Raw genomic sequence first — 15,138 nt, 5'->3', positions numbered from 1 at the left:
AAGGAGTAGGAAGCAGTAGGTCTCTCACTCCTGCTGCAAAAAGTAAAAATATGTAACTTGCAAAAACCTTATTTTTACAGAAATCATGTATCTGAGAAAGCAAAGAGGACTAAGAACAGTAAAACAGAGAGGTACAGGCCATTCTGAGGTGAGAGGACTGGCAGCTAGCTCTGATTTCTGAATTCTACCCGATTCTATGAGCAGGCTTAGGCTCCAGGTTGTTCTAAATTGAGGGATATCACTCTGGAGTGAAAACACATGACAATTTCTGGAAAATGGGTGGGGCTGCAGAAACAATTTGGAAACCCCGAGATCCCTAAATATGTGGTGCTATTTTCATCATGGTGCATTTGTTGTATCTGGAGACTGCATAGGAAGTCAGCAGCTTCTAATACTCAGACTGAAGTTTCCTCCAGTCTTAGAGTATTTCAGAAACAAAAATCTTGCCCAAGGAAAAGAGTCTGTCTCGAATACATGGTCAGTCTCCCAATCAACACATTTGCCAGATAAAGAAATGCCACGGAGGTAGGAGGCTTAAGGGCAGAATAAATCTCCCACAGTTGATGGAGAGAGAAAGAGAGAGCCCCAGCCAGACTCTGTGTAGATCTCCCTTTGGGATATTTGAAACCGAAGGTAGGTTGAGTCCAGTGAAAACTGCAAACGAGCCTTGTCCTAACTCCCTCCATTCCAGGTTAGACAGAGCACCAGGAGAAACAAAAAAACTTGTGCTACAGCACCACCTTCTGGAAAACAAAAGAAAGGCTTCTGATTGACAACCTACTGAACTCTTAAATCCAAGGAAACAAAACCTTACCTAAGTAGGAAACGTGTTTGCTACTTCAAATGTGATAGCAGAGGTACATTCATGATACACTATGAAAAAATCACAGTAATAGGGTTTCACAAAAAGAAAAGGCCTAATCTGCAGCAACCAAACTCAAAGACACAAAACACTGTGTTCTCACTGATGAAAGATACAAAATAGCAGTTATGAAGAAATTCAGTGAGCTACAAGAAAACTCAGAAAGGCACTTCAATGAACTCAGGAATAAAATTAATGAAAGGTTGAAATTATGAGAAAGAAGCAAACAAAAATTCTGGAGCTGAAGGACTCAATATTATGAGTCCTTTTCAATGCACTAGAAAGCACTGGAAACAGCAGATCAGATGGAAGAGAGAATACGCAGTTTGGAGGGTGGGAATCTAGAAATGATTTGGGTGGGAGAGGAGAGAGAATGGAGATTTCTAAAAGGTGAAAAAATGCTACAAGACTTATACTCCATTAGATAAGCAAACATAAGAAAAATGTGGATACCATGGGGGGAGTAATTTATTTAAAGAAATAATAGTTGAGAACTATTGGGGGAGGAGAGAGAACTACTGGGGAGAGAACTGGACATACAAGTCCACACAGCCAAATAGAACACCTTCCCACCTCAATGTAAAAAGACCTTCACTAATACACCTTATAATGAACTGTCAAGAATCAATGGTAAGGAATTTTAAAGGCAACCGGGGGGAAAGGATATGACCTATACCCATCAGGGTATCAGCAGATTTCCTGGGAGAAACTACAGACCAGAAGAGTGGGATGATATATCCAAAGTACTGACAGATAAAAACCACCAGCCAAGAATATTCTATCCAGAAAAGCTATCCTTCCAATATGAAGGAGAGATAAAGGCTTTCCAAGACAAACAGCAGCTGAGGGAGTTCACCACCAGACCTGCCTTGTTGAAAGGAGCTCTTAAAACTGAAACGAAAAAATGAAAGCACACAAAATTCTGATTAAGATGATAAACAGACATTCAGAATTAGAGAACTGTAACTCTATTTCAGAATAGTGTTACATACTTAATTGTAGTATAAATGTTAAAGGAAAGGCATTAAAAACTATACTACAATTTGGTAACAAATTCATAGCAAAAAAGAGATCATTTGTGACATCAGAAATATAAAAGGCAAGTTATAAAAGGATGGAAACTTTATAGGTGAATGAAGGTAAAGTTGCTATCAGCAGAGAAAGGACAAGTTTATCTAGGAGACATTTTGCTAACCTCATGCTCACCACATGACAAAAATCAAGGGCAGAGACACAAAATATAAAAAGGGGAGAAAGAGCAAATCACCATGGAAAACCACCAACTGACAAAGGTAGAGAGAAACAAAAGTTAAAAAGAACAATGGAGAGACAAAACAACCAGAAGGCAAAAGATAAAATGGCAGCAGTAAGTGCTTAAATATCAATAATCACTCTAAACGTAAATGGACTGTCCTCACCAATAAAAAGGTACAGAGTGGCTGGATGGATTAAAAACAAAAAGAAAAACAAGGGGTGCCTGGGTGGTTCAGATGGTTAAGCATCGGACTCTTGATTTGGGCTCAGGTCATGATCTCAGGGTCGTGAGATGGAGCCCCATGCTGGGCATGGAGCCTACTCAAGATTCTCCCCTTCCCTCTCCCTCTACCCTTCCCCCCCTCCCCCTTGCTTGTGCACATGCACACTCTCTCTCTAAAAATCAAAAACAAAAAAACAAGACCCAAGTATATGCTGCCTAAGGGAGACTCATCAGCTCAGAAGATACACACAGTCTCAAGGTGAAGGGATAGAGAAGATAATATTCCAAGCATCCAAGCAAGTGAAAACCAAAACAAAGTGGGACTAACCATACTTACATCAGACAAAATTGACTTAAAGCCAGAAATGGAAATGAGACAAAGATCATTATATAATGATAAAGGGGTCAATGCATTAAGAGGATATAATAATTGTAAATATACACTCCCAACACCCAAGTACTGGAATATATTCAGCAAAAACTAACAGATCTTCAAGAATAGTTCAATAACAGTAGGTGGCTTCACTACTCCACTATTCACAGTTGATGAACTGTCCAGATAGAAAATCAGCAAGACAATGTTGCAATCGAACTCTACTCTAGAACAAATGGACATTGAACAGACATTACAGAACATTCCATCCACCAGCAGCAGAACACACATGCTTCTCAAGTGCACACAGGACCTTCTCCAGGACAGATCATATGAGAGGACATAAAACAAACAGAAAATTTAAGAAGAAATTATACCATCTTTTCTGATGAGGATGGTATGAAATTAGAAATCAACAAGGGGAAAGTGAGAAGATCTATAAATATGTGGAAATTAAGTAATTCTAAACAACCACTGGGTCAAAGAAGAAATCAAAAAAGAAATCAATTTTCTCAAAACCAATGAAAATGAAACTACAACATATCAAATTTGTGGAATGGATGGATTGAAGCGGCTCTGAGAGAAAGTTTATAGCAACAAATGTACATATTAAGAAATCAGAAAGATTTCAAATAATCTAATTTATACTTCAAGGAACTTTTAGAAAAATAACAAATTAACCCCAAAGTTAGCAAATGAGAGGAAAAAAAGATAAACCTCATTGACAAACCTTTACACTAAGAAAAAAAGAAGAGACTCGAATAAAATTTAAAATGAAAGAGACATTACAAATGATACTACAGAAATATATCAGATCATAAAGGACCCTATGAACAATTATAGGCCATGAACTTACATAACCTAGAAGAGATGGATACATTTCTAGAAACACACAACCCACCAAGACTAAATCAGGAAGAAACAGAAAGTCTGAACAGACCAACAATGAGTAATGGGATTGAATCAGTAATCAAAAACCTCCCAACACAGAAATCCTTAGGAATTGATAGCTTCACTGGTGAATTCTACCAAACATTTTAAGAAAAATTAACAACAATCCTCCTCAACCTCTTCAAAATAATGAGGAGGAGGAACACTTTCAGACTCATTCTATAAGGCCAGCATTACCATGATACCAAAACCAGAGACAACAACCACAAGAAAACTATAGACCAATGTCCCTGATGAATATAGATGAAAACATTCACATTAAAATATTAGCAAGCTGAATTCAAGAACACATTCATACGATTATATACCATGAAAAGTGAGATTTATCCCTGGGATGCAAGGATGGTCCAACATATGCAAATCAATAAATATAACACATCACCCTAATAAAATGAAAGATAAAAATCACATGATCATCTCAATAGACACAATAAAAGCATCTGAAAAAATGCAACATCGTTTCATGATGAAAACCCTTTGCAGATTCGATTTAAAAGGAACATAGCTCAACAAAATAAAGGCCCTTTGCAACAAATCAATAGCTAACCTCACACTCAACAGAGAAAAATTGAAATCTTTTCCTCTAGGATCAGGAACAAGACAAGGGTGCCTACTCTCTCTACTCCTATTCAATATAGTACCTGAAGTCCTGGCTAGAGCAGTCAGGCAAGAACAAAGAAATAAAAGGCAGCTAAATCAGAAAGAAAGCAGTAAAATTGGTGCTATTTGTTGATAGGATTTTATATATAGAAAATCTCAAAGAGCAAACCAAGATAACTATTGGAACTGATCAATAAATTCAGTAAAGTTGCAGGATTCAAAATCAACACATAGAAATCTGTTGTATTCCCTTACAGTCATGATGAAACATCTGAAAAAGAAAGAAAACTATCCCATTCACAATAGTATCAAAAACAATACTCAGGAAACATTTAACCAAGTAAGGGAGGAGCAGTGTACAATGGAAACTATGAGTTTGCTGCAAGAGACTGATGATGACACAAACAGAAAACCATTGCACATTCATGGATCAGAATAATTAATATCGTTAAAATGTTGATACTGCCCAAAGCCACATACAGATTTAACACAATATCCAGAAATAGAAGAAACAATCCTAAAATTTGTTGTGGAATCACAAAAGATCCTGAAAAGGAGAGTGGAGCAAGATGGCAGAGGAGTAGGAGACCTGGATTTTGTCTGGTCCCAGGAATTCAGCTGGATAGGGATCAAACCATTCTGAACACCTACGAACACAATAGGAGATCAAAGAAAAGAATAGCAACAACTCTCTGAACAGAAAAGCGACCACTTTCTGGAAGGTAGGACGTGCGGAGAAGTGAATCCTAGGCAATATTCAGGAAGACAGACGGCGGAGGAGGGGGCCTCCATCAGCTGCTTCTGGCAAGTGACAGAGCGGCGGAGCACAAAATCGGAACTTTTAGAAGTCTGCTCCGCTGATGGACATTGCTCCAGTGGCTAAACAGGGGGTGGAACCCTGGGGGGACAGTGTGGTCTCAGGACCCTCGGGGTCGCAGGAAGACTGGGGGTGCCTGAGTGAGGCAGAGCTCCCAGGTATCGGAGCGGGGAAGCCGGCTGCAGAGACGGAGCCGAGGAGTGGGCTTTCAGCTTGGGGTTGCCATAAACCATGATCCGTGGCACAGGCGGGCCACTGCTCCTCCAGCAGGGACCCAATGAGCAGCAGATCCGGGGAGACACCCCTTCCTCCCCCGGGAGGAGCGGCACGGGAGCGCACCACAGGGATCTGCTGGGTTTGGAGACTCCACACAGGGTCGTATGCCAGATATAGAAACGCTCGGTCACAGGCCAGGTGAGCATGGAGTGCGGCCAGAGAATGGGGAGACGGGAGTGACTGACTGCTTTTCTCTGGGGGCACACTGAGGGGCCCCGAGTTCTCGGCTCCTCCCGGGCGGAGATTGGGAGGCCGCCATTTTCACTCTCCGCCTCCAAAGCTATACGGAAAGCTTGCAGGGAACAAAAGCTCCCAAGAGCAAACCGGAGCAGATGACTTAGCCTGGACCGGCAAGAGCAGGGCAATTCTGCCTCTGGCAAAGACATTTGGGAACCACGGCAACAGGTCCCTCCCCCAGAAGATCAGTGAGAACAGCCAGCCAAGACCAAGTTTACCGATCAACGAGAACGGCAGAACTCCAGAGCTAGGGGAATACTGCACATAGAATTCATGGCTTTTTTACCATGATTCTTTAAACTATCAAAGTTAATTTTTTTTAAACTGATTTTTTTTTTAATTTTTCTTTTTCCCTTTTTCAACCAACGTCTTATCAATCCCTTTTTAAAAAAAATTTTTTATTTTTCATTTTTAGAGTCATATTCTATCCCTTTGTAGTAGTTACCCTTATTTTTGGCATATATATAAAAGTTGTTCTCTCTTTAAAATTTTGAGATACAGTTTCTTCTAACAGATCAAAATATACCCTAAATCTCTAGTGTATGGCTTTGTTCTAGTTTCCTGCCTGATCACATTCTCTCCCTTTTTTTTTTTTTAAATCCTCTTTCTTTTTTCAAACAACTTCTTATCAATTCCTTTTATAAAACTTTTTATAATTTTCACCTTTACAGTCATATTCCATCCCTTCATCGTATTAACCCTTATTTTTGTACATATATAAGTTTTTCTTTCTTTAAAATTTTGGGAGGCACTTTCTTCTAGCAGACCAAAATACACCCAAAATACACTGTGTGGCACTAATCTATGCACCAGCCTGATCATATTTGATCATATTCTGTTTTTATTTTTTTTGCTCTGTTTTTGTTTTTATCTTTTTCTTTTTTCTTTTTTTTTTAATTTTTTTTTTTTTAAAGATTCCATTTATTCATTTGAGAGAGAGAATGAGATAGAGAGCATGAGAGGGGGGAGGGTCAGAGAGAGAAGCAGACTCCCCGCTGAGTAGGGAGCCCGATGTGGGACTCGATCCCGGGACTCCAGGATCATGACCTGAGCCGAAGGCAGTCGCTTAACCAACTGAGCCACCCAGGCGCCCTATCTTTTTCTTTTTTCTTTCTTTCCCTTTCTTTTCCCCCGGTTTCAGGTGTTTTCTGATTTGTTTAGAGTATATTTTCTGAGGACATCGTTACCCTGTTAGCATTTTTCTCTCATTCATCTATTCTCCTCTGGACAAAATGACAAGACGGAAAAAATCACCTCAACAAAAAGAACAAGAGGCAGTACCGACTGCCAGGGACCTACTCAATACAGACATTAGTACAATGTTGGAACTAGAGTTCAGAATGATGATTTTAAAGATACTAGCTGGGCTTGAAAAAAGCATGGAAGATATTAGAGAAACCCTTTCTGGAGAAATAAAAGAACTAAAATCTAACCAAGTCAAAATCAAAAAGGCTATTAATGAGGTGCAATAAAAAATGGGGGTGCTAACTGCTAGGATAAATGAGGCAGAAGAAAGAATTAGTGATATAGAAGACCAAATGATGGAAAATAAAGAAGTTGAGAAAAAGACAGATAAACAACTACTGGATCACGAGGGCAGAATTCGAGAGATAAGCGATACCATAAGACGAAACAACATTAGAATAATTGGGATCCCAGAAGAAGAAGAAAGAGAGAGAGGGGCAGAAGGTATATTGGAGCAAATTATAGCAGAGAACTTCCCTAATTTGGGGATAAAAACAGGCATCAAAATCCAGGGGGCACAGAGAACCCCTCTCAAAATCAATAAAAATAGGTCAACACCCCGACATCTAATAGTAAAACTTATGAGTCTCAGAGACAAAGAGAAAATCCTGAAAGCAGCTCAGGACAAGAGATGTGTAACCTACAATGGTAGAAATATTAGATTGGAAACAGACCTATCCACAGAGACCTGGCGGCAGGCTGGAAAGGACTGGCATGATATATTCAGAGCACTAAATGAGAAAAATATGCAGCCAAGAATACTATATCCAACTAGGCTGTCATTGAAAATAGAAGGAGAGGTAAAAAGCTTCCAGGACAAACAAAAACTAAAGGAATTTGCAAACATGAAACCAGCCCTACAAGCAATATTGAAAGGGGTCCTCTAAACAAAGAGAGAGCCTAATAGCAACATAGACCAGAAAGGAACACAGACAATATACAGTAACGGTCACCTTACAGGCAATACAATGGCACTAAATTCATACCTTTCAACAGTTACCCTGAATGTAAATGGGATAAATGCCCCAATCAAAAGACACAGGCTATCAGATTGGATTAAAAAACAAGACCCATTGATATGCTGTCTGCAAGAGACTCATTTTAGACCCAAAGACACCCCCAGATTGAAAGTGAGGGGGTGAAAAACCATTTACCATGCTAATGGACACCAAAAGAAAGCTGGGGTGGCAATCCTTGTATCAGACAAATTAGATTTTAAACCAGACTATAATAAGAGATGAGGAAGGACACTATATCCTACTTAAAGGGTCTATCCAACAAGATCTAACAATTGTAAATATCTATGCCCCTAACATGGGAGCAGCCAATTATATAAGGCAATTAATAACAAAAGCAAAGAAACACATCGACAACAATACAGTAATAGTGGGGGACTTGAACATCCCCCTCACTGAAATGGACAGATCATCTAAGCAAAAGATCAACAAGGAAAGAAAGACTTTGGACTTCCCAGATATATTCAGAACATTCCATCCCAAAGCAACAGAATACACATTCTTCTCTAGTGCCCATGGAACATTCTCCAGAAGAGATCACATCCTAGGTCACAAATCAGGTCTCAACTGGTACCAAAAGACTGGGATCATTCCCTGCATATTTTCGGACCACAATGCTTTGAAACTAGAACTCAATCACAAGAGGAAAGTCGGAAAGAACTCAAATACATGGAGGCTAAAGAGCATCCTACTAAAGAATGAATGGGTCAACCAGGAAATTAAAGAAGAATTTAAAAAATTCATGGAAACAAATGAAAATGAAAACACAACTGTTCAAAATCTTTGGGATGCAGCAAAGGCGGTCCTAAGAGGAAAGTATATAGCAATATAAGCCTTTCTCAAGAAACAAGAAAGGTCTCAAGTACACAACCTAACCCTACACCTGAAGGAGCTGGAGAGAGAACAGCAAATAAAGCCTAAACCCAGCAGGAGAAGAGAAATAATAAAGATCAGAGCAGAAATCAATGAAATAGAAACCAAAAGAACAGTAGAACAGATCAACGAAACTAGGAGCTGGTTCTTTGAAAGAATTAACAAGACTGATAACCCCTGGCCAGACTTATCAAAAAGAAAAGAGAAATGACCCAAATCAACAAAATCATGAATGAAAGAGGAGAGATCACAACCAACACCAAAGAAATACAAACAATTATAAGAACATATTATGAGCAACTATATGCCAGCAAATTAGATAACCTGGAAGAGATGGATGCATTCCTAGAGATGTATCAACTACCAAAACTGAACCAGGAAGAAATAGAAAACTTGAACAGACCTATAACCACTAAGGAAATTGAAGCAGTCATCAAAAATCTCCCAACAAACAAGAGCCCAGGGCTAGATGGCTTCCCAGGGGAATTCTACCAAACATTTCAAGAATAATTAAAACCTATTCTTCTGAAACTGTTCCAAAAAAAAGAAATGGAAGGAAAACTTCTAAACTCATTTTATGAGGCCACCATTACCTTGATCCCCAAACCAAAGACCCCATCAAAAAGGAGAATTACAGACCAATATCCTTGATGAACATGGATGCAAAAATTCTCACCAAAATACTAGCCAATAGGATCCAACAGTACATTAAAAGGATCATTCACCACGACCAAGTGGGATTTATCCCTGGGCTGCAAGGTTGGTTCAACACCACAGATCAATCAACGTGATACAATACATTAACAAAAGAAAGAACAAGAATCATATGATCCTCTCAACAGATGCAGAAAAAGCATTTGACAAAGTAGAGCATCCTTTCTTGATTAAAACTCTTCAGAGTATAGGGATAGAGGGTACATACCTCAACATCATAGAAGCCATCTATGAAAAACCCACAGCAAATATCATTGTCAATGGGGAAAAACTGAGAGCTTTCCTCCTAAGGTCAGGAATGCGGCAGGGATGTCCATATCACCACTGCTATTCAACATAGTATTAGAAGTCCTAGCCACAGCAATCAGACAACAAAAAGAAATAAATGGCATCCAAATCAACAAAGAAGAAGTCAAACTCTCACTCTCTGCAGATGATATAGTACTTTATGTGGAAAACCCCAAAGACTCCACTCTAAAACTGCTAGAACTCATACAGGAATTCAGTAAAGTGGCAGGATATAAAATCAAAGCACAGAAATCAGTGGCATTCCTATACACCAACAACAAGGCAGAAGAAAGAGAAATTAAGGAGTCGATCCCAATTACAATTGCACCCAAAACCGTAAGATACCTAGGAATACATCTAACCAGAGGCAAAGGATCTGTAACTCAGAAAACTATAAAATACTCATGAAAGAAATTGAGGAAGACATGAAAGAAATTGAGGAAGACACAAAGAAATGGAAAAACGTTCCATGCTCATGGATTGGAAGAACAAATATTGTGAGGATGTCAATGGTGCCTAGAGCAATCTACACATTCAATGCAATCCCCATCAAAATACCATCCACTTTTTTCAAAGAAATGGAACAAATAATCCTAAAATTTGTATGGAACCAGAAAAGACCTCGAACAACCAGAGGAATGTTGAAAAAGAAAAGCAAAGCTGGTGGCATCACAATTCCGGACTTCAAGCTCTATTGAACAAAGCTGTCATCATCAAGACAGTATGGTACTGGCACAAAAACAGACACATAGATCAATGGAACAGAATAGAGAGCCCAGAAATGGACCCTCAACTCTATGGTCAACTAATCTTCGACAAAGCAGGAAAGAATGTCCAATGGAAAAAAGACAGTCTCTTCAACAAATGGTGTTGGGATAATTGGACAGCCACATGCAGAAGAATGAAACTGGACCATTTCCTTACACCACACACAAAAATAGACTCCAAATGGTTGAAAGACCTCAATGTGAGACAGGAGTCCATCAAAATCCTAAAGGAGATGCAGGCAGCAACCTCTTCGACCTCAGCCACAGCAACTTCTTCCTAGACACATCGCCAAAGGCAAGGGAAGCAAGGACAAAAATGAACGATTGGGACTTCATCAAGAGGAAAAGCTTTTGCACAGCAAAGGAAACAGTCAACAAAACCAAAAGACAACCGACAGAATGGGAGAAGATATTTGCAAATGATATATCAGATAAAGGGCTAGTATCCAAAATCTATAAAGAACTTATCAAACTCAACACCCAAAGGACAAAGAATCCAATCAAGAAATGGGCAGAAGACATGAACAGTCATTTTTCCAAAGACATCCAAATGGCCAACAGACACACGAAAAAGTGCTCAACATCGCTCGGCATCAGGGAAATCCAAATCAAAACCTCAATGAGATACCACCTCACACCAGTCAGAATGGCTAAGATTAACAAGTCAGGAAACAACAGATGTTGGCAGGGATGCGGAGAAAGGGGAACCCTCCTACACTGTTGGTGGGAATGCAAGCTGGTGCAGCCACTCTGGAAAACAGTATGGAGGTTCCTCAAAAAGTTGAAAATAGAGCTACCATATGATCCAGCAATTGCATTACTGGGTATCTACCCCAAAGATACAAATGTAAGGATCCGAAGGGGTATGTGCACCCCGATGTTTATAGCAGCAATGTCCATAAGAGCTAAACTGTGGAAAGAGCCAAGATGTCCATCGACAGATGAATGGATAAAGAAGATGTGGTATAGGGGTGCTTGGGTGGCTCAGATGGTTAAGCATCTGCCTTTGGCTCAGGTCATGATCCCAGGGTCCTGGGATCGAGCCCCACATTGGGCTCCTGGCTCAGCGGGGAGTCTGCTTCTCCCTCTACCTCTGCCTCTCCCACTGCTCATGCTCTCTCTCTCTCTCTATCTCAGTGTCTCAAATGAATAAATAAAATCTTAAAAAAAAAAAAAAGATGAGGTATATACATACAATGGAATATTATGCAACCATCAAAAGGAATGAGATCTTGCCATTTGCAACGACGTGGATGGAACTGGAGGGTATTATGCTGAGCAAAATAAGTCAATCAGAGAAAGACATGTATCATATGACCTCACTGATATGAGGAATTCTTAATCTCAGGAAACAAACTGAGGGTTGCTGGAGTGGTGGGGTTGGGTGGGATGGGGTGAGAGCTGTGAATTGTGCAAGACTGTTGAATCACGGATCTGTACCTCTGAAACAAATAATACAATATATGTTAAAAAAAAAAAAAAGATAGCAGGAGGGGAAGAATGAAGGGGGGGAAATCAGAGGGGGAGATGAACCATGAGAGATGATGGACTCTGAAAAACAAACTGAGGGTTCTAGAGGGGAGGGTGGGTGGGAGGATGGGTATTAAAGATGGCACATTCTGCACGGAGCACTGGGTGTTATACACAATGAATCATGGAACACTACATAAAAAAAAAAAAAAAGACCCTGAAAAGACAGAGCAGTCCTGATAAAAAGAACAGAGCTAGCGGCATCATGCTTCCTAATTTTCAAACTATACTACAAAGCTACAGTAATAAAAACAACGTGTTACTGGTACGAAAACAGACACACAGACCAGCAGAACAAAACAGAGAGCCCAGGATCAAATCCTGGCATATATGGTCAACTAATATTCAACAAGGGAGCCAAAAAATACCCAATGGAGAAAGGACAGTCTGTCCAACAAATGGTGCTGGGAAAACTGGATAAATACATGCAGAACAATGCCAAGTGGGCCTCTCTCACGCCACTCACAAAAATTAACTCAAAATAGATCAAAGACTTAAACATAAGACCTGATAGCAAGACTTTGAGAAGAACACATAGGTTAGAAGCTCCCAGACATTGGTGTTGGCAATGATATTTTGGATATGATGCCAAAAGCACAAACAACAAAAGCTAAAATCAACAAATGGGACTACATCAAACTTCCAAAAGCTTCTTTCTGTAAAGCAAAAGAAACAACTAGCAAAATGAAAAGGCAACCTACAGAATGGGAAAAAAACTTCTGCAAGCAATATATCAGATAAGGGGCTAATATTCAAAATATATGAAGAACTCATACAACTTAGTAACAAAAAACAATCCAATTTAAAAATGGGCAGAAGAACTAAATAGACGCTTTTCAAAAGAGTACTTCAAAATGGCCAAGAGGCACATGAAAAGATGCTTAACATCACTCATCTCAAGGAAATGCAAATCAAAACCACAATGTCCCGATCGATGCTCATACTGTCAGAATGGCTATCAGGAAGAAGACAAGAGACAACAGGTGCTGATGGGGATGGAGTGAAAAGGGAACCCTTGTACACAGTTGGTGGGAATGTAAACTGGTCCAACCACAATGGAAAACATTATGACGTTTCCTCAAAAAATTAAAAACCAATCTGGCAGACGATTCAGTAATTCCACATCTGGTTATATACTCAAAGGAAATGAAAGCAGGATTTCGAAGAGATATAAGCACCCCCATGTTTACTGAAACATTATTCACAATAACCAAGATATGGAAACAACCTAAAGTCTATCAATGGATGAATGGATAAAAAAGACAGGGTATATGTACACAACGGAATGTTATTCAGCCACGAGAAAGGAGAGAGTATCCTGCATTTGTGACAAAATGAATGGATGGACCTGGAGCACACGATGCTCAGTCCAACCGAGCAAGACAAGCACTGTATGACATCACTTATATGTGAGATCTAAAAAAGTCAAACTCATGAAAAACCGAGAGTAACACTGTGCTTACCAGGGGATGGGGCAGGAGTGGGGGCATGAGACTGATGTTGTTTAAGGGTACCAAATCGCAACAAGTAGTAAATAAGTCACAGAGATCTAATGCACAGTGTCATAAATACAGATAACAATCCTGTACTGTAATTATGTATGTGCCAGAAGTACTAACCATCACTACAATAATCTTACTACAGTATATAAATGTAGCAAATAAACAAGGTGTACATCTTAAATTTATACAATGATATATGGTAAATATATTTCATGAAAAAGTCAAAAGAAACAACTTGCTATACAAAGAAGAAGTAATCCACATGCAGAGATCATAGCAACTTACAGAAAAATGGAAAACAGTCTGTTTTATTGATGTCTGTAGGTTTTTTTTCTCTATGGGGCCTCTAAAAGTATAACAGCAAAATTTTATTGTTGTAAAACTTGATTATTTCTCTCTTAAGAGTTACAAGCTATTTGATTATTTATACAAACATTCCTTTGTTCACAAAAGGAGTAAGTAAAATAAATTGTATGTTATGTCCCTTACTCTGGAGAAAATAAAGGAGGAAAGAGGGGAGTAAATGCTGGAGATAAAACAAGATTACATTGTATTTTTTAAAATTATTTATTTATTTATTTATTATTTTTTAGATTTTTAAAATCTATTTTTTGACAGAGAGAGACAGAGAGGGAACATAAGCAGGGGGAGTGGGAGAGGAAAAAGCAGGCTTCCCACTGAGCAGGAAGCCCGATGTGGGGCCCGATCCCAGGACCCTGGGATCATGACCTGAGCGGAAGGCAGACGCTTAACGACTGAGTCACCCAGGCGCCCCAAGATTAGGTTTTAAATAGAGTGGTCAGAAAAGCCTCATTTCAAGGTAACACTCAAGTAGAAACCTGAAGGAGGTAAGGGAATGAGTCATGTGAATGCCAAAGGAATAAAATTTAAGGCAGGGCAACAGTTGATGCAAAGGCCCTGAGGTGGGGACATGCCTGGTTTGTAGAAAGAACAGCCAGGGAGCCCAGGGTGGCTAGAAACAGAAGGAACAGTGGGAGGCGGGGGTGAGTTAAGGCAGGGAAAGCAGCTAGAAAGTCGTTACAAGAAGGCGGGTGACAGTGGTGGTGATGTGAATGGGGTGATGGCCACACTGTAATGGGGACTGGACTCCAGATCTTCTGTGATGGCAAAGCTGCCCAGGTTTGCTGACGGGCAAAATGGGAGATGTGACAGAAGGAGAGGGCTTAAAGATGCCTGGAAGGTTGTAGTTTTGAGCACCTAAGAGCCTGGACTGCTCTGGAGGACCCTGACATTCACAGGTCAAAGAGTTCAGGAGAACTCAGGAAAGAGACAGAATAACTGGTTTATGAGGAAAAAGAAGACCAGAAGATTCAAGTGTCCCAGAAGCCAAAAGAAGAAAGAGCTGTCAGGAGGAGGAATGGTCAACTGGGTCAGATGCTGACAGGTGAGAAGCCACAGCCTGGGAAGCAGGACTGCTGGGCAGCACACAGTGGGAGTGGACTCGAGATCTGCACTCGTGAATCTCAAGTGGGATCAGTCAGCACCCTGCCTGTCCTAAGTCCTAAGTACGTTACCTTCAGCCACACAGAATGCAGGTCAACAGGGCTGGGGTTCTGGCAAGGGAGTGTGACAGACTGAAGTCAGAGCAG

The 15,138-nt window shown here is 40.0% G+C and overlaps 1 protein-coding gene across 10 annotated transcripts in view; it reads right to left on the bottom strand.

Annotated features, from left to right (window-relative positions):
- CDC42BPA (CDC42 binding protein kinase alpha) overlaps positions 1–15,138 on the bottom strand; it is a 338,932-nt gene that overhangs the window by 151,597 nt on the left and 172,197 nt on the right. The window lies entirely within an intron of this gene.

Source organism: Mirounga leonina, unplaced genomic scaffold (genome assembly GCF_011800145.1).
Source record: "Mirounga leonina isolate KUSES-001 unplaced genomic scaffold, KU_Mleo_1.0 Mir_154, whole genome shotgun sequence".
In the NCBI taxonomy this organism is placed as follows: domain Eukaryota; kingdom Metazoa; phylum Chordata; class Mammalia; order Carnivora; family Phocidae; genus Mirounga; species Mirounga leonina.
Note: the sequence above shows the minus strand (reverse complement) of the source record. Positions and strands in the feature narration are given on the sequence as shown.